The sequence below is a fragment of the Danio rerio genome, chromosome 18 (assembly GCF_052040795.2).
Source record: "Danio rerio strain M-AB ecotype USA chromosome 18, GRCz13ab, whole genome shotgun sequence".
In the NCBI taxonomy this organism is placed as follows: domain Eukaryota; kingdom Metazoa; phylum Chordata; class Actinopteri; order Cypriniformes; family Danionidae; genus Danio; species Danio rerio.
Window position 1 is genome coordinate 6218787 of NC_141038.1, and position 22046 is coordinate 6240832.

Below are 22046 nucleotides of genomic sequence, written 5' to 3' on the forward strand. Positions count from 1 at the left end.
GCAGGGTCTAGTCTCTGATCTGCTTTTATCCATCTGTCAATCTTTTTCATTTTGTTAGCAACACCCATCTTCCAACAATCCAATAGGTGCACAAAGGCAGAAATTATCCACTGACTCCTTTTTTCTCGTTTCAGGTCTGTATTAAGTGAATCTATATCATGGTCGAGAAGAAAAAGGACAATCTTAACTTCCATTTCATGAATACTTTTAAAATGATGCGAATATAAAAAACTAGGAGTTAGAGAAGAGTTCCTGAAAAGGCAGATCTGGTGAGTCTGGAAACAGATGGCTTTGCTCTTTTCACAGTTTCAGGGGTCAAAGACCAGCAAAGTTGAGGGTCTTCTACTCATTCATCAGTAAAGCTGCTGAACAGATTGTGCTGCGCTGACCTCTGCAACCTTTACCATGAGTAGCATCTAATTTTTTTTTTTTTTTTTTGCCGTGAGAGTCTTTGAAACGGGGCTTTGAGAAATTACTGGCTCTATTCTGAGAAAACTGGAAATGAGCATTCAAGCACACGACAGGAGAGGCCATACGGTTTAATTTCTAATAGGCCTGAAAAAAAAAACTTTGCATTAAATGGCAGACTGTCATTTGCAGAAATGGGTTTGAATCTTGATAGAATTGAGTCTGGATATTAGGGCTGCACGATTCTGGCAAAAATGTGAATCACGATTTTATTTTTACTTAAAATCAAGATCACGATTTTCTCACGATTGTGTAAATGTAAAATAAAGGTTAATATGATTAGCCTATTATTATTGTTAATTTTCAAACATATGGTAAAACAACATTAGACCTATGTGTAGGTCTACTGTTGCTTAAAATGCTAAATTTTGTATAGTCATTATCGTGGCCTTGAACAGACTTTCAATATGTCCTGTTTGCTAATTCACTGTTAAATGATGACATCAGAATACAACTATTCATTCATTCATTCATTTTCTTGTCGGCTTAGTCCCTTTATTAATCCGGGTTTGCCACAGCGGAATGAACCGCCAACTTATCCAGCAAGTTTTTAAGCAGCGGATGCCCCTCCAGCCGCAACCCATCTCTGGGAAACATCCACACTTACATTCACACACACACTCATACACTACGGTTAATTTAGCCTACCCAATTCACCTGTACCGCATGTCTTTGGACTGTGGGAGAAACCGGAGCACCAGGAGGAAACATGCAAACTCCACACAGAAACGCCAACTGAGCCAAGGTTCGAACCAGCGACCCAGCGACCTTCTTGCTGGGAGGCGACAGCGCTACCTACTGCGCCACTGCCTCGCCTACAACTATTCATTATTATAAAATTGAATTATTATGTTTAAGACATGTGCTTGTCATCTGTTGTTGAGAACATTATTAGATCATTTGTTCTCACTGGTAAAATTAGAATTTTGTCATTATCAAATTCCTTCTTGTATTATATTCAACATTAAATATAGGCTAGAGTTGTTACACTGACACAGTAAACATTTATTTTCATGCACAACACGTTGTGTTTGCTGTAAAAGAAAAAAAACATATCAAATGCTTGTCGTAATCATAACTTTAAAATGCCAATGATCATTTAAATGATGTGCGCACAGGTTTCACTTTCACTTCTGTGTGCGGCTCATGGCTGCAGTCACTGTGAGAAAAAAACACTTACATGCAAATCAAACCTCCCGCACGGCCCTCAATCAATTGCTCTGTGCAACAAACTGAACGTTATTTACAACTTCATTACCTGTTATTCACAGCCAATGCTGGTTGTTCACTAAAATAGGCGTCATGCGTGCACGCGACCGTTCTCCGAAGTACACACGAGATAAATATAAAAACAAACAAACATACAAATCCATATTTTTTTGAATGAAAGTGTGAGTAATGCCAGAAACACTTTCAACATGCTTAGTGTTACAAGTTGACCATATAGTATTAAGACTGACAGAATTTGTTGAATAAGCTCTAAAGTTTCATTTAAATTTAAATCGAGTTTTTAATGAAGGTCGTGTTCTCATATTGTTCGACTAAGCCTCGATTTTTTTAAAGCACTCTGTCGTCATTATCTGACATAATCCCATTGAAACATCGACAGTGTAGCGAGTGTAAAGGGAAGAAATGGTATTGTGCAGAATCTGTTCTGATACTCTTTCAAACATGTTCAAAGAGAGCTTTAACTGTGCCGTTCAGCAAGGGATATGCAGTCCCAGAGTGCATTGTGTCGAGTCTATCTCTGGTTAACTCACTTTAAACCACCGTCTGTGATGCTGAGAGTCAGTCTAGTCAATTAAGATTAAATATAGTCCTCCTAAGTTACTGACTATTCAAGTAAATTAATACTTAAGAGTTTCAATTCATGTTTATCTAGAAAGCGCTTTTATAATGTAAATTGTGTCAAAGCAGCTTAGTTTCTAATCTGATATTTATTACAGTGCTTAATACTGTAATTTTCTGGATTGTTACTAATGAAGAAATATAAATTTTCTTAGCTCATTAAGATTTAGGGGTGCGTACCAACAAACTGGCAACATCCCGCTCTCCCTCGTGAAGCTAATACAGAAGTAGCTGAAACTGCAGTTCTTCAAAATTCCACTAGCTCCGCTGGCTCCATCACAGTGCAAATTTCTGTCGAGCCCACTGTTAAGATGGCCAACTTTACAGCAGAAAAAAAGATGTTTACAGCCTGGTACAAAGAATATATATACAAAGTATATATATATATATATATATATATATATATATATATATATATATATATATATATATATATATATATATATATATATATATAAAGTATAAAGTATATATATATATATATATATATATATATATATATATATATATATATATATATATATATATATATAGTTGAAGTAATAATTATTAGCCCCCTTTGAACTTTTTTTCTTCTTTTTTAAATATTTCCCAAATGATGTTCAACAGAGCAAGGAAACTTTCACAGTATGTCTGATAATATTTTTTGTTCTGGAGAAAGTTTTATTTGTTTTATTTTGGGTAGAATAAAGAAAGTTTTAAATTTAATTAACATTTTTTAAACACCATTTTAGGGCCAAAATTATTAGCCCCTTTAAGCTATATTTATTTATATTATTTATATTTGTATTTAAGCTATAAATTTCTCGATTGTCCACAGAACAAACCATCGTTATACAATAACTTGCCTAATTAACCTAGTTAAGCCTTTAAATTTCACTTTAAGCTGTATAAAGGAGTGTTGAAAAATATCTAGTAAAATGTTATTTACTGTCATCATGGAAAATAAAATAAAAAAAGATTACTAGAAATTAAAACTATTGTGTTTAGAAATGTGTTGAAAAAATGATCTCTCCATTAAACAGGAATTGGGGAAAAAATAAACAAGTGGTCTAATAATTCAGGGGGGGGGGTAATATTTCTGACTTAAACTGTACATATTTTGTTCATCCATTTCATTTAAATTAAGTTATATTAAGTTTGCATAATTAAGGGTGTGGCCACTTGAGTGACAGCTAGGTCTCGCTGGCCGCCATCACTTCACCTCAGCTGCCAGCTGATTAGCCACTGAACTGAGCATATACATCATATAGTTAGTTTTTAGTTTTATATGGCTTTACACAGTCAGATGCCTTTTGGAATTATTTCTTGCAATTGTCAGATAATTTGGAAAAAATCACAAACCATTCAAGTGTTCTCCATTTCCCAGGTGAGTGAACATATATACTTATGTAAAATATCTATTAGGGATGTCCTGATCAGGTTTTTTTTGCCCTCAAATCTTTGTCCGAGTCATTTGATTTTGAGTATCTACCGATACCGAAACCTGATCTTATACTTCTACATTAAAAAAATAAATAAAGAGGAGCGAACAAACAGATCCAGGATGTTCCTAATTCTTTTATTTATTTCACCTTATTTCAACATTCAATAACTCTGTTAACAGCACTTCTGTAAGGTAGCTTGAACAATCAAGTGATATTAATCAAGCAATATACCATAATCACGTAATAAAGAACATAAATACTTCATTTTTGGACTTTAGTGCAACAGTAAATATAAAAAAAGTTACCTAAAAACAAATAGCACCTCAACCAAAAATACACGGCAGGCAATCCCAAGTTTACGTATGTTACATTATGTTTCTCTCAAAGAAAAGCCCGTCTGAGCAAAATGCCAGTAGGCATATGTGAAGATAATCATGGGAAGATAATCGCGTTCAAGGTATACTGCAGTTTGGAAAAGTCAAGGTTTTAAAACCATTAAAAATGTCTGTAATACTGTTCCTGAGGTATGAGTAATATTTTTTTTATTTACTTGATTGTATTTACTTCAATTGTATTTGAAACAATTGAAGATAGCAGCAAATGAATAATACATTTAAAATATTTAGCCTGACATGTTTAGCTACTGTACCAAAATAATTTAAATGATTCCCCAAATTAAAATATTTTGGCAAAAAGGTTTTGTTGTTTACCCAGACATTTAAAAGAATATTCTTTAGAGCAGTAATCTCTAACCGTGATACTGTGAAATCGTAATATTTAAATCCAAGGTTATCAGAATCTTATACCAGCCCATGCCTATTCATTACTACCCACCTCTGCGATTGACCAGGCCTAAATGTAGCTTCATTTTCTCTTTTCAGAAACCTATGGCTATGGGTCACGTCACGGATACTACGTCCATATCTTTTATAGTCTATGGTACTAACTGATGTAACATTGCAATGTCCTTTTTTTTTGGAGAAGAACCAGTTATTTTAGTTCATTTTCACAAAAGATTACAAACTTCTGAAAGAATCATGCACCAAGGGAGCATTTTAAGAAAGCAAGTCTTTTCCATTTTCTCTGAATGTTCTATGCGTGCACGCAGATCGCCAGTGATTTCTCAGAAATCTTTAATAAATTAGCTCGGTTATCGTTGCAGCACTTTTTGACATTTTGTCTCCCACAGCAGGTCACCCAACCTCAAATACTGTATGTTTTAATTAAAGACGCCTCTTCTGGCCTCATCCTGCCCTCTTCTCCTGCAAAAGCAGACTTTGTGAGAGGACAGAGGAGCATCGGTGAGCGTTATCTCATCTGAAGACAGAAGATACACAAACCAGCGCTCACTGTAACTCATGAAATATACATCAGCAGCTCTCCTTCTCCTCCAATCCAGCCCTGTTTAATTCAAAAGCTTTCGTCGCAGGTGGAATACATATTTCAAAACGACTTCTAAACCACTCGTATCTCAAGATTGATTTTTTTTTTTTTTTTTTGCTATTCCCATAACTGTGTTAAGTGGTATGATTATGCTGCTCTTCTATTTCTCTCTCTAGTGTTTTCAATATGACACTGACACAACACTGAATAAAACCGGATTCTGAAGAAGAGAAATCCAAGATACATAAATCTGAATCTCCAGCCTAAAACCTGGAGGTAAAATATGAGTAAATTAGCAGTTTTCCATATTTAGTGGTTCATATATCTATTTTTTCCCCTGTTTATTTATGCTTTTAAATTGCATTATGGGAGCTTGATCTTTTTTCGAACATTTATTGAAAATAGTGGTGTAACAGGTCACAAATCTCACGGTTCAGATCACATAATGTTTTTTTTCGTCACGGATTGGACCATTTTTCAGATCAGAAAAAGAGGAGGAGACAAATATAATTTGCTTTCTATTCATTACAAAAACAGAACTGCAAGAAACTAGGGTTGCACAGTTTACCAGTACTTCAGTTGCACTGCGATACTATGGCTTCAAAATACTGGCAGTACCCCTTCAGTTTGTTAACGATATATCGACCTTAACGGTTCTACAATAGTTAATGTTGCATGTGGAAAAGTCATTTATGCTCACACATTTGTGCCGACAAATAGTCAGTAGACCACTTTATTTTTATTTAATTTTATTTGCATTAAGGCTGCAAACTGTAGAATTTGTGCCGTTTATGGTATTGCAGGTTTTCTGATGCTTCAAACACTCATCTGAATCAGTTCATTTAGTTCCTGAGATTATGATTTCGCTATGACTACCGCACCACACTCTCTTTAAAAGAACAACTCACTAATAGGCATGCATCAATACCATTATTTTTTGGAACCGATCCGATATCGATACCAAAATTCTGAGTATCGACCGATACAGATCAGATCCCGATAATGTGCCTTTTTTTAATAACATAATACAGTTTCTATAGTTCTGGTGATGAACTCAAAAAATATATCTTCTTTAGTAAAAATAACCAACACAATCTCACGGCAATTCGTAACTTTTTCATTTAGTGGCTAATTCGTACAAATTCATACGATCTAATTCGTACATTTTAGTACGATTTGCATATCCCCCAATGACGGTTGGGTTTAGGGGTGGGGTTTGGTGCCATGCCTCCTTTTTAAAATCGTACCATTTCGTACGACTGAACTCGTACGAATTCATACGAATTAGCCACTAAACTGCCAAAATATAAAATACTTACGTTTTCTCTTGAGATCAGGCTAAAATAACACACCTAGGCCTACTGTATGACAGACTACACAATCTAACTAAAAACATGATGCTTGCTGTAAACTACGCTACATTATTTAAGCATTCTTTATGACATTGATATGATCTGTTGTAGTCCAGCTTATGTTTCCGTTTTTAATATTAAGATTTTCTTTAAAATCTGTAATAGGCTACAACTATTGACCCTAATCGTTGGTAAAATAATTTACCGGCAATTTAGCAAAGCCTGATGATTTCCGACAGGTTCGAAGCAGACTCAACTTAGCCGTCTAAAGCCAGTTTTACTTAATAATACGTCACCTAAACTCGCCACGAGTAAGACAGAGAAACTGAAAGCATGTCTGAACAATTATTTTTTTGTCTGAAAAATGACCTTTTTGAAATGAATTTCATTTGGTGTAAATTGTTGGTTGTCTTAAAATAATTTTGTTGTTCAGTTATCTACAAAATAAACAAGAATATTTTAAGTGAAGTAGGGTTGGGTGATGTTGACCAATTTTGCAACACGATGGACGGTAGCATCGTCGTCGCGGGGTGGGTGGGTGGGGGGTTGGGGGTACTGGGTCATTGTTAAATATCAATTAATTCATAATGAATTTATTAATTGTAGCCTACCGTTTTCACTACCTGACCCCCATAGTCTTTGCTTTTACCCATAGCCAAACTATAAAAGTTACACCAGGGCTCAACAATAAGGACTGCCCGGTGGCCCGGGGCAAGCATGAGAGACACTTGGGACAGTAGACCGCATCATTACTGGCCCGATTGGGACAGTGCTGTCTTGTCAATAACATTTAACTTGTCTGTGACTATTTGTCAATTGCGTCCATTTTAAGTTTGTGCTTTTAAGTCTTTACACACTACATTATCTGTAATGTCGTAAACAACATATTATTTTCCGGTTCCTCTTATCTGATTGATTTGACCATGCTAATTTTTTTGTAACCTGGTAACAAACAGTAAAGCGTACATACAGCAACATGGCATCTACATCAAATTATGAGGCTAAAAGAAAATGTCTGTTTCTAACAGTAGACATTTACATGGGAACAACACAACAAAATAAAAATTAAGTGAGCGAGTTGGATGTCAGTTTGACAAGTCAGCCACCTTTTGTTAAATAATTTCAAACCGCAAAAAAATACCTCCACATTTTCCATATTGCTCTTTTTGTTTGCATAACACTTTCATTTACAATTTTTTTAAAGTATTGAAATTCTAGATTCACAGATTTTTTTTTTTTTTGACACATTATTTAAAATATGTGGCTAAAAAATAGCTGTTAACTTCCCTTTTTTCTTGGTGGGGCCAGTGAAAATTTTGGCAGGGCAAGTAAAAATCTAAACCACTTGCCCGATCGGACCAGTAGAAAAAATCCTTAACGTTGAACCCTGTACACGCAAATAACCACCTGTCAATCACTTTTTTTTTTTTTTTTCCGCGTGACTCTGGCATGAATAGGCAGTGATCTGTGTCGTTATAATGGCTTTTCCCACAGCTGGTGGAGGAGACTTTGTTTGGAGTTCATTGTAATTTGTGTTGTGATTGATGATAACTTCCTTATTTTATTATTATTATTATTATGAGGAAATAATAACAAGTAAAGATGCTAGTGCTCGACTGTTTTGGTCGCATATGCGCCCGAAATTTTATTTATGCAACCTTAAAATATATTTGGAAGCATTTGGGCGATTGCATGCATTTTCACTGTTTTCACTTCAAAAATCCTCTTCGTGCGTGAATTTAGGAAACATTTATGCAGAATCCATCTTTTCACCTAAAAACGGCAAACGCAGCACTCAGGAACAGATAAACAGTTGTTATGTGAACTTGATGAAGTAAAAAAAAAAAAGCCATGCAATGCTTGCCCCACCTTAGTTCTCTTCTTATTGGTCCACTGCTCTAGAACTAAACGCAAATGATTGGTTAATATCAGCTGTCAATCACTCAGTCAATGCCTTCTACCTTTGGTGACAGGAGCTACAACCGTGAAAATGTGAAGCGCTAAAGATGAGAGAATGAAAATAACACTGACAGATTTTGTTTTAGAAAACACCTAAAGTTACTAATAATGGCACATCTTATTTTTAAAATTTATTTCTCAATTAATGTATTTTTGCTGGTCAGTTATCTACAAAATAAACGAAAAAAAAAACTTTTAACATTTAAGGTGAAGTGAGGTGCATCAAAAGCCTCTATTTTTCTATTCTATTCTTCTATTTTTTTTAAACTGTTAAACAAAAGTGAAATATTATTATGCATTACATTTTTCCAAACTAAAATGCCACTAAAAGTCACTTTGTTAAACTGTAGAGTTGAATTTTCAACATCAAAAGTCGACAGAGCAGATTTCAACAGCCCATAATGCAATTCTCAACCGTAAATAAACAGAATTCTGGAAGATTAATATAATTTAATTAGAGTCTAAAATTCTGACATGTGATTGCACAATTTTAGATCAACAATCATTAAATAAACCTTAACAAAAACATATTAAAATGCATTCTGGACATTTAATGTCTAATCAAAAGCACTTTATTACAAATTAATGCAACAGTATTTCAAAAGAGTAGTGAAATATTACATCATCTTCGTGTGATTTTCAAGAAGGTCAGAACGTCTGAAGCATGACCGGTCAAAATTATTATTTTAGGCATACTTCTCATGCTAGGTTAATAATTTATCAACCATATTTAATATAGCACTTGCAACAAAAACATGGGAATTGTGTCTCTAATGCTTTAAATTGGCAAGGAGGAAAAAGTGATGCTCGGTAATTACAGCAGAAGACGAACCTCACATCTTCATTAAAACCTCTTCATTAATTTATTTCCCTGCGATGTGTTTGTTTGCTGTCTTTAGTCGTCCATTCATTTATTTGACCGAATGGCTTCACTTTAATAGAGTGTAATGAGATCTGGAGACATGAAGATGTGTGTCTGATTCCCAGTGTCAGTCATGCTTCACAGGACCCGACATGCTAATATTGTCAATGTCAAATGTGTGTGTCAGGCGCACATCTGTCACTTCACCCATCATGCATTTCACTACATGTAAAAGCCTATTAGTTACTTTAAAAGTTCAATTCAATTCAATTCAGCTTTATTTGTATAGCGCTTTTACAATGTAGATTGTGTCAAAGCAGCTTCACATAAATGGTCGTAGTAACTGGATCAGGGTAGTTCAGGTTTTAGTGGGGAAGCGATCATAAAAGGTGGGTGACAATGCGGGGAACCCTTCACAAACTGAGGAGCGATCACAAACTGAGGAGCGGGAAAGGGGGCAGGGTGTGGAGCGACTACGCGGGGAAGCCTTCACAAACTGAGGAGCGATCACAAACTAGGGAGCGATCACAAACTGAGGAGCGATCACAAACTAGGGAGCGATCACAAACTAGGGAGCGATCATAAACTGAGGATCGATCACAAACTGAGGAGCGGGACAGGGGGCAGGGTGTGGAGCGACTATGCGGGGAAGCCTTCACAAACTGAGGAGCGATCACAAACTAGGGAGCGATCACAAACTGAGGAGCGATCACAAACTGAGAAGCGATCACAAACTAGGGAGCGATCATAAACTGAGGATAGATCACAAACTGAGGAGCGGGACAGGGGGCAGGGTGTGGAGCGACTACGCGGGGAAGCCTTCACAAACTGAGGAGTGATCACAAACTAGGGAGCGATCACAAACTGAGGAGCGATCACAAACTAGGGAGCGATCACAAACTAGGGAGCGATCACAAACTGAGGAGCGATCACAAACTAGGGAGCGATCACAAACAGGAGCGATCACAAACTGAGGAGCGGGAAAGAGGGCGGGTTGTGGATCGACTACGCGGGGAAGCCTTCACAAACTGAGGAGTGATCATAAACCGAAAGCGGCGAGAGCGTCAAAGTAGCCATAAGTCATTCATTTTCAAGAAAAACCGGTGGCGAGGAACAGCGCAGCGCATCTTCTCCTGTGTGGGCGTCAAGGAGAGTTGAAATCAAGTCAACTTTATGGTATGAGCTATGACGCGGTTCGGCGGCAAGCAATCAGAATGAAGTAGTCCACCGCTTGAGAGGAGTTTAGAGAACACCGACCTGTGAACTTTGGTTCCGACCACAGTTGTTCCCAAGAGTTTGATTATTGCGGTTGCCGGATTTTCAATTATTGAAAATAATCGACGTGCGGCCCCCTAATCACGCGGGGCCCCCCTGCAGTGCGTGCCCTGCGGGCCCGTCCGCTACGCCACTGCTCTTGATTTTTGATTCTGAGATTGGTCAGTCACAACATACCCAGAAAACAACAGCTGAAACAGCCAATGTACAATGACATTATAGCAGCAAGATGTTCCTGGAGCTCTTTAGAGGTGGTCTGCTGTTTGTAAATGACCACTCTAACCATTCTTTGACTTTGCCTTTCAGATATTTTTCTTGTTCTAGCACATCTTTCCTTCACAAGTAAATTTACTTATCAAACTGTGCGTTGGTTTAAAAGTTATCTGACTAGTAGGAGGCAATGTGTATTCTATAATGGAAGTTATTCGGAGGTGAAAGAGTTGCAATGTGGTGTGCCTCAAGGAAGTTGTTTAGGACCATTGTTATTTTCTATTTTTACCAATGATCTTCCTCTGGTTTTAAAGCAAGCAAGGGCAGTTATGTACGCAGATGATACAACATTATATTTACCAGCGCCATCGATAGAAAAATTATCTGCTGATTTAGATGAGGAGTTACAATTAGTGGTAAAGTGGGTACAGAATAATAAGATGATTATAAATTTAACAAAAACCAAAAGTATTGTGTTTGGATCAAACTTTCAATTTAAATGAAAACCACAGTTAAATGGTCGAGTGCATCAAGTAAAGACTTAGATAAATTACAGTTAGTCCAGAATAGAGCGGCACAACTCATTTTACACTGCAATAGAAGAGTTAATATTATGAAAATGCATAAAACTTTAGGTTGGTTATTGGTGAAGGATAGGGTAATTGTTTCTCTGCTGTGTTTTATAAGAAATATTTCTGTGTTAAAAGTTCCAAGTGTATTGTACAGTCAACTTTGGTATAGTAATGTTGGTCATCATTTTAACACCAGGCATGCATTAAAAGGAAATTTTTTGCTTCCCATTTCAAAAACTAATGCAAAGCAACGTACCGTGATGTATAGAGGAATGAAAATATGGAATGAATTGCCATCAGACATTACATGCTTTGTAACAAGTAAAAGGAGGTTTAAAAAATCATTTAAAAAATATTTAATGGAACAATATTAAGTGGATTGTTGATTTGGATGTTATGTATGAATTTTGTATTTTAATGTTTTTATTAGTCTTTGTTGTTGTGTATTAATGTAATTTTGTGTTATGTTCGATGGACCCCAGGAAGAATAGCCACTACCTTGGTAGTGGCTAATGGGGATCCTGATAAATAAATAAATAAATAAACAAGAACTGTTCCTGTGGCCTTCCATTTACTTACTATATTTCTGACTGTGGAGATAGAGACTTTAAACCTTTGTGAAACCTTTTTGCATCCTTCTTCTAATTCATGTTGGTGAATTATCCTAGTTTTTAGGTAATTAGGAAGTTCTTTTGAGGTTCCCATGTTGTTACTTTCTGTTTCGCAATAAGAAGCATTACTAACAATCAGCTATCTTAAATCTCCTTTTTCATGATTGTTTGTAGCTGTGTTAGGATTGTTAAGGTTTACTGAGTCACGCAAATCATTTTGTGTTGTAATCATTTAGCATTAAGTGACTATGGTTTTGAAATCCACACAAAAGAGAGGGTGCCCAAACTTTTGCATAGCCTATTTTTCAATTTTAGTTTAATTTTACACAATACTGCTATACTATACGTACAGTTGAAGTCAGAATTATTAGCCCCCCTGAATTATTAGCGCCCCTGTTTATTTTTTTTTCCCAATTTCTGTTCTGTTCTGGGAAGATTGTTTCAGCACATTTCTAAGCATATTCGTTTTAAAAACTTATTTCTAATAACTGATTTATTTTATCTTTTCCATGATGACAGTAAATAATATTTGACTAGATATTTTTCAAGACACTTCTATACAGCTTAAAGTGACATTTAAAGGCTTAACTAGGTTAATAAGGTGAACTAGGCAGGTTAGTGTAGTTAGTCAAGTTATTGTATAATGATGGTTTGTTCTGTAGATTATCGAAAAACAAATTAGCGCAAAGGGGCTTATAATTTTGTCCCAAAAATGTTTTTTAAAAATTAATAACTGCTTTTATTCTAGCCGAAATAAAACAAATAAGACTTTCTCCAGAAGAAAAAATATTATCAGACATACTGTGAAAATTTCATTGCTCTGTTAAAAATAATTTGGGAAATATAAAAAAAATAATATAAAAATCAAAAGGGGGCTAATAATTCTGACTTCAACTGTATCTCTGTCTGGAAAACATGACATTATTTAGTTTTCTCTAACCGAATGGCATCTCACTGGGATCTTCTCTTGTAAAGAAAGAGCACATTATTATGTGGCCTCAGAAGGGTGCCCAAATTTTTGCATGAGACTGTAGCCCCACACGGAATCTGTGCACACAGAAATCTAAAGATTTTAAACCAATCATTGAGTCTATTTATCTACTTGTGCAAATGTGTGTAAATTTATATTTATTTAGTTTTTAAATACATTTCAGTAATATTTTGGCTAATGTAAAAATGTTCATATGATTTATTTACAATATAAATTGTTATAAGGCTGCACAATATATCGTTTCAGCATCAATATCACAATGTGTGCATCCGCAATAGTCACATCGCAAGATATGAATGATGTTGAGTTCACTTTGCTTTTAAATATACAAAACAATAAAGCATGCACTGCTTGTTTAACTTTTATCTTTGCTTCATTGCGTTCATCTATTATTGTAGATTATTACATTTTATGTATTATTCACTGGCCTGCAGAATCATCTGAAATCAATCAAAATTAACACATTTGATAACACGTTAGGGAGCAATTATCACTATTAACTAGGTGCTTATTAACATGCATGTTATTGAGATATTGGCTGCTTAGTTCTTATCTACAGTGCTCAGCATATATAAGTACACCCCTCGCAAATCTATCTTAATTCATATTTTCTTTAAGAGGAAGCTATACAATATTATATTTGTGCATATACATTAGATTAGTCAGTACGGACGCCAAATCTTATTTAATAAAATAATTTACGATAACAGTTCAAAAACTAGTACAAATATATTAAATAAAAATAAAATATTAAATAAAAATTAAATATAAATACACATATAAAAAAATAAAAATGTTAAATACACATTTTAAAAAAAGAGGAAAAATCAAGAAAAGCAAAAAAAAAGTCAACTTTAGTTGAAATTTGCAATATTTTGCTTGAATTTAATTGTATTATCTTTCAATTTCTAAATATGTTTGAGGACTAAAATATTATTTTAATAAATATATCTGTTTATTAAATCTGTTTTGTTTAAATACACCAAAATACATTCAATGAGAAATGGATCAAAATATTTAGTTTCAAAATGGGATGTTCTCAATTATACTGAGAGCTATACATATTCTGCATGATCTTATTCTTTTTCCCTAATGCAATACCTAAACTACCTTAATATATAATAATAAGGAGCAAATTAGGAGTTTACTGATGCAAAAGTCATATTATTTGCTAGTGAGAATTGAACCTTAAAGTAAAATGCGACTATAGATTCTTTCCAAATAGTGTTACTCAATCATTTGGTGAAATTATCGCAGAAAAATGAAAAATCGCTATGTCCAATTTATGTCCAATATCGCAATTTATGTCCAATATCACAACTTCCAATTATTTAGTAATATTTTCTGTCTTTAAGTAGATTATATGAGACTTGCTTTGTTTAGCAAATATGTGTATGTAACTGGATTTGCATTGTAAACATTAAATGGAAGTTAAAAAGGTATTATTTTTAATTTCATTTATTAGGCTTTTAGTTACAATACTCCCAAAATCATTCCGCATAAATCCACAGATATTTTTTACAAAATTCTACACAGAAATAGCAATACATGTCAGCAGATTCCATCTTGCACTGCTTAAACGGATACTTTAAAATAATTATTTATGACCGTCAGTAAATAAATTCACATCAATATTTATATGCTTGTCTGTTGTGCCGCTGTTTGGCACTATCTTGTGACTGAATAATACATCAGTAATGGAGCTGCGTAATCAGCCATTTTGGTTTCTGTCAGCTTTGCCCTTTATAAAAGAATTAATAAACTCAGCTCAGAGCAAAGTTTTGTGTCTAATTTTTACATTTTGTGTCAAGTAGATATGTAATAAAGGGGATAAAGTACATCCAGGTGGTTGTTTTTGCAGAATAATGTTCTTCAGTCTTACACAACAATGCTTTGTTTCACATCGGGCTGGTGATAAGCCTGTCAGGCTTTATTCTGCGATAACAACCACCTGGATGTACTTTATCCCTTACTAATCACCAATTAATCTGTGCAGTTGCCATTTCTGTTTACTCTCTAACTTACAGCAGCTGGAGATTTACAATGTCTGAGCCTGAAAACTACACTAATCTTCTGATTTTGGATGAACCATTGAAAGTAAGAAACTGTGGGTGAATTTCACTTTTAAGTAAATGTGCTGAATGTCACTATATGTGCCCTTATTTCAAAATACCCACTCAATTTAATATATAAATAAGTATATATGTTACATTCTTCAGGAAACAAAACAACAACCGTTTCAGATCAACACATTCAAAACAATTGTGGTTTTGTTTTTTGAAGAATTTTAACAATCATTAAAATTTAAATATTTAAATGAGTGCGGTTAACAACTTCTTTAAATTAGCTACCTAAAAGATCAATCTAAGGTTGCAGGCAGAGAATTAAGCATCAAGAGCACAAGAGCAAACCATACTAATTAGTCTACTGAACTATATATTTAGGCAAAATATATTTAACACCCGAGTTTACCAACAAGGGTCATTTCTATATGGGACATTTCACCAGAAATGTACATTTTCACTTATAAAAAATGTGACGGCCTAATCTTTAAGCTTGCCGTCCTCAAAAAAATCATATAAAAACATGCATAAAATCATACAATTTGATTATAGAACGCATCCTTGATCACTGTCAGCTTCTCCTCCATCAAATGATATCACCTCAGAGCCATAGGTGTATTGCACCAATTTTATGTTAAATCGAATGCAAATGTGACAGGACTAGGCATGTGCCGGTATAAGATTCTAACAATATGATAACCTTGGATAAAAATATCACGATTTCATGGTATGACAGTTTTGTGATTACCGCTTTAAAATAAGTTTTTTTTTTAATGTCTGGGTAAAAAATAATAGCATTTTCCCCACTGAACACAATATGTTTTATTTTGAACAACATTTATAATATTTTGGAGCAGTAAACATGTCAGGCTAAATAATTCACATAAATCATTGACTTCTGCTTTTGTTTTAAAAACTGATTTTTTTACAATTTAAAACAGCATCTTTGGATATGTTTTCAGCTGGAGATACTGTTGTCCTAAAAAAACTAACTAAATCAATAAATAAATAAATAAACATAAATAAAAAAGCTTACACAAACAGTACCTTAGGAACGGTATCGCAGAAAATTTTGGCGGTTTTAACAAATGAACTTTTCCAAAATGCGGTACACCTTGAAAACGGTTATCATCCCACGCCTAGACAGAACTGATAGAAACATGATGAAAATTGTAGATGTATCTGTATTATATATTTGTAGCATTTATTTTGTAAAATGTATTTATAATCTCATGTTTTTAATCTATTGATAACAACTTAAACTTGTTATTTCAATAATTTTTTTCTTTAAATAACAGTTTTTAGCATGACAAGACTATTAAAGCTCTAGCTTCAGTTGTGCTAAGGACAAGGACAATAACAGGATTTGCAAATTTGTTTTTAATAAAAAAAAATATATGTAATAAATCTGAACCAAATGAATGACATTCCGTTATAGAACAACTCACAGAAATCAACAATAAGTCCATAAAAAAAATGTTAAATACTATTTATTTACTGTATTTATTTATTTTTTATTTCAGGGACAGATAATGTACGTTTCTGGTAGAATGTCCCATATTTTTTCCATGTCCAAAACATTTTTTTAATACATATTTCCAAATATCTTTTTTTTTATGTTCTTGTTAACATGCTGTACGACTAATATGGCTAAAGTTAACATTATCTTCTGCACTTTCCCTGGCCTGAAAATGCTCAGTCACCATCAGCAAAATTCATAAACACACATAAGAACAGATATTGAGGTAAAGTTGGCTTTATATTTGCACATTTGTTCATTTAACGGTCTCTACAATGTTTACCACACTACTTTGAACATTAGGTCTGAAATCGCATTAAAGTTTGACTTCAAAACAACATAAGCACCAGTTAATTGACTGTGAACAACGTTGTATTTTGATAGTCTTTGGCTGCTAATATGATTGTTTAAAATTTCAAAATAATACTGAAACTATATTATTAAGGAAAAAGTCAGTGTGTAATATAAAACCAACTTTACTTCAAGAAAACAAAGTAGTGACGTTAGGGCTAGCTCATGCTAATCACAAGTTCAATCAACTTTACTCCACAACAGCTACATGAAAGTCTCTACTGACCGTTCAGAAACATCCAGCTTCAGTCTAGAAGTTGTAAACTCTTCCTCTCTTCCTCTGGTTTGACCATGAAAAGCTTTAATCCATTACTTGTTTTTCTGACATTTTAGCTTCAAAACATCAGCTTGTTTTGAGCATCAGAATAGGTGCGTATAGGCTCCGCCTTCTTCTGGAAAGCAGCAGCTCATTTGCATTTAAAGGAACATGCACATATTTGTATTTTGGTATCTAAATATGAGCAAATTAGATTTCAAAAATATATATTTTTTAATTCTGTGGGATATTTTGAGCTGAAGTGAGCTGACATGTTCAGATGAGATTTATTTGACATCTTACAGTATATAAACAGTGGTAGTTCACACAATTATTACAATTCTATCATCATTAACTCACCCTTTACTTGCTTCAAACTTTCATGAGTTTTTTTATTCTGTTGAAAACAAAAGAAGATATTTCGAAGAATGTTGGTAGCTGGCACCAACTGTCTTTCACATTATTTGTTTTTCCTTTTATGTAACAGCTTACAGGTTTTCAGCTTTCTGCAAAATACCTTCTATTGTGTTTATCAGAATAAAGAAACTCACAAAAGATTTGTAAACCACTCGAGGCTAAGTAAATAGTGAGTAGATTTTTATTATTGGGTGAACTATCCCTTTTTTTTCTCTCTTTCTTTTTGCAAACCTCTTCAGTTTCCAACTTTGTTTAATCAGCTTTTTCCAGACGGGACTTTCCTGTGTTTCTCTTGTTCTCCTGTGCAGAATGCCGGATTAAGTCAAGCTTTTAATTCACATTACATGCTGACTCTCCAGCCATTGATTGCTCATTGTACATTTTGCTGGTGCGTCCGTCGGTTTGTTTGTTTGCTTGTTTGTTTGTGTTATTTCAGCCCTCTTCATCCTCTGTGACAATACTGTGACAATCCAGTTATGATGGCCGACTGTTGGAAAGTAGAGCGCATGATAATAGACAATAGAAGAATAAGAGAGAAAGTGATAAAGACAAGTTCTGCTCACATTTCTAGTTTATTTTTCATCCCCTTATTGTTATTTCCTGCATTTTATTTTTGAGTATTTTAATTCCATAAATTTATTTTGTTTTGTGGATGAACATTGGGGGGTTATTTACTGGTTGATTGATCCATTGATCGGTTGGTGTGTTGGTTGGTTGGTTGGTTGGTTGGTTGGTTGGTTGGTTGGTTGGTTGGTTGGTTGGTTGGTTGGTGTGGTTGGTTAATTGGTGTGGTTGGTTGGTTGATTGGTTGGTTGGTTTATTGAATGAACAGAATGTAATATTAGGACATTTGTTTCACGTTTGTCATTTGATCTCATACTTATTTTGTTGTATTTAATTTTATTTGTTTTTCTTTATTTACTTTATTGTATTATTTCATTTACTTGGATGTATTGTATTTTTACTTTTTTAATTCTATTATTAAAATGTATTATAGGACAGCATGTGTTTAATCCCAAACTTATTTTGCTTCATTTAATTTTATTTAAGTGTTTTATTATATATATATATATATATATATATATATATATATATATATATATATATATATATATATATATATATATATATATATATATATATATATATGTTTTTTTTTTGTTTTTTTTTTTAACGATTGATTGATTGATTAATTAATTGATGTTTGAACAAAATGTAATATTAGGACATTATTAGTGACATTTGATCTCATTACTTATTTGTATTTTTAGAAATATTTAAACTTAATTTAAATATGCTAAATATGATGGGAGTTAGGGATACATTCTAAATGAGAGTTGGTGGATACAACCGGTCATCAGATGAAAACCCCCTTTCCTTGTTTTTTCACCGATTTAAGCCCATGACACCTCGGGAGGGCTCGACAGCAGATCCAGCTTCCTACCTTTGTAGCCAAATCCAGCAAGATGTTGCTTTTGCCTCTTCAGTGACTTTGCCTACTAGCCGTTTCCTGGCAATTCCTTTAATTCCCAGCAGTCCAAGGGTTCTCCAAAGTGACTGCCCCCCAAACCCCCTACAACTAACCTATACTAAATTCCAGGCCCTCCAACCATTCTCCTGGCTCTCAAGTATGATATCTTGATATTTCTTGAGCTTGCGTTCATGGGCTTCCTCCATCCTTTCCTCCCAAGTTTGTAAAAATTATGTAAAATAATTAAAAGCACAAATTCTAGAACTTTTGGTGGCTGACAGTTTTCATGATGCTATTATCACTTTTTGCAAAGTTAATATACATTTTCATCAAAAGGAGTTTGGAACAGCATGAGTTAATAATTAATTTATTTTGGAGCATATTCATTCAGTAAATAAAGTTGTCGTCTATTATTTTGAGGTGAAATTTAATTTAATTTTTATTTTTTTGGTTAAAAGAAAAGAAAAGAAGTTGAACATTTTCAAGGACATTTAAAAACATTTATAAAATGTACTATTTTTGTGTAAAAAATAAGTCAGATGTATTGTTGTGTTGTTCCACCAAGCTAAAAAGAAATGATCAGAGAACCACTGACGATATGATGATCAGTGTCTATCTTTAAAATTTCACTGCTGATCAGCTTTTATTTTCTTTCCCCTTCATTTTCAATCAGCAGTTGTTAAGCACATTCTGATTTAATAAATCTGCCATGACAGTGTGTGATTGTGTCTGATTACAGTGTTCAGGTGGTGTGTGTGTGTGTGTGTGTGTGTGTGTGTGTGTGTGTGTGTGTGTGTGTGTGTGTGTGTGTGTGTGTGTGTGTGTGTGTGTGTGTGTGTGTGTACGCATGTATGCATATGTAATCAGCTGTGTGTCCGAGATGGAGAATCAATCATCCAATCATTCATCAGCCTGACAGGAGGTGAAAAAAAACAGCAATCCAACATCTCCAGCTTCTAAATGATTAAAAAGAAATCTTCAACAATCTAGACAATGATATGGCCAAAGTGACAATTTCCAGAAATAATCCATTCATTCTCCACTTCAGGAATGCATTTCCATGGTTTTATAGAGCCGGGAAATGTGCATCAGAAGGAAAATGTCCATTTAGTTGATAAAATTTGCAGAAAAAAGTTGTGTTACATGTTATGTTACTACTTATGTTACTACTTTCGAAAAATATATTACTACTTATGATGAAAAATTATATCAACTTTGAAAAGTCATAATGGCATCATAAAATCAGTCAGAAAATATAACAACAATCTAACATGGAAAATTAACAAAAAAATTAATTTAATGTGAAAAATTATTTTTAATAAAAAAAATTGGATCAAATGACAAGTAGGAACCAAAAAATTGCTTATATTACATTTTGTTCAATCAATCAATCAATCAATCAATCAATCAATCAATCAATCAATCAATCAATCAATCAATCAATCAATCAACTAATATAACAATACTATTTATGATAAATAAATATTTAAGAAATACACAATAAAATTATTAATAATTATTATTATTAATAATTATTATTATTATTATTATCATTATTATTATCATTATTATTATTATTGTTGTTATGATTTATTCAATCATTTTAAACCACTTTTTTTCTGGGTCGCAGGAGCAGCAGTCTTAAGAGAGAACCCCAGGCACGTCCTCCAGCTTCCAGTTCTCAGGCCAGACGAGAGACATAGTACCTCCAACGTATCCCAGGTCTTACCTGAGGCTTCACCCAGATTATTAATAGTTGTATTTTTTCAATATTTATTTATTTGTTTAATTACTTATTATTTATTTGTTTATTTATTTGCATCTATTGTTTCCTTAACTATTTTAACAGATTCATTCTTTTTTGTTTTTATGTATTATATAATTGCTTAGACAATGTTTTGGCAATTCTGTGCAAGTCATGCCAATAAAGCTCATTTGAATTAAACATCCGAGAGAGATAGAGAGAGATATTTGATTTTACAAGCACATTATTTTTTTAACCATTTCAGATAACACTATCATATTATTTACATCAATTCATTCATTCATTCATTCATTCATTTTCTATTTGGCACAGTCCCTTTATTAATCTGGGTTTACCACAGTGGAATGAACCGCCAACTTATTCAGCATATGTTTCACACAGCGGATGCCCTTCCAGCTGCAACCCATGACTGGGAAACACCCATACGCTTTCGTTCACACACATACAGTACGAACAATTTTGTTTACCCAATTCACCTATAGCGCATGTTTTTAGACGGTGGGGGAAAACAGAGCACCCAGACCTTCCTGCTTTGAGATGATCGTGCTACCCACTGCACCAGATTGTTTCCAGATTTATTCACGCTTTGAAAACCAATACAATATTTTGCCCATTTCTTTGTTCAATATTGTCATTTTCTAGAATAATAAATTGCTAAGTTCGCCTGGTATGAAAATAATTAAATGAAATTTGTATTTCTGCAATGGACTATATTTAAAACCCATGGAAAAAAAACCTGCTTTGTAAAAAGAGAGACAGAGAAATAAAATCTATCACTGAGCAGTTTTATCTTCCAATTTTGAGCATTTCTGCACATCCGCTTCCTCTCGTGAAACTAAAAGACTTTCAGAGTGATATTCTCCTCTAAAATCGCAGTAGTGGGAAATGGGGAGAGTTACAGTGCGTTTCTGCAGAATAAGCCAGCCATCAGAGGTAATCTAAAAACATGATGTTGTGCTGAAAGAAATCTGTCTTTCACAACATGATTTGTGCAGATGTGGTTTTCTGATTGCCTGGCGGTGTAATGTGGGAAGAAGAAATCAAAAGTCAAATCTTTGTCAGTCAGTCAGCAGCTTTAGTTCTGCCTTTATATGTTTTCTGACTCTCAAAGAGCTGGTAGACATTCACTCACATTTTATTAATCGCCAAGCAGCTAAAATCATATTGATAACTCTACTGAAGAGTAAATCGGTACTTGTTTCGAAATGCAATTAATACCAGGAAATCTTTTGAAAGCTCTGAATAA

General features: G+C 33.9%; 2 protein-coding genes across 3 annotated transcripts in view; both read right to left on the reverse strand.

The window, feature by feature from the left end:
- LOC137488247 (uncharacterized) overlaps positions 1-17285 on the reverse strand; it is a 75349-nt gene extending 58064 nt beyond the window's left edge. Inside the window, exon 1 of the mRNA XM_087292963.1 lies at positions 17118-17285. The gene's annotated coding sequence lies outside the window, so the exon portion shown is untranslated. The remainder of the gene's footprint in view (positions 1-17117) is intronic.
- Positions 1-22046, reverse strand: part of golim4a (golgi integral membrane protein 4a) — an 836478-nt gene that overhangs the window by 109075 nt on the left and 705357 nt on the right. The gene's annotated exons all lie outside the window — the stretch shown is intronic.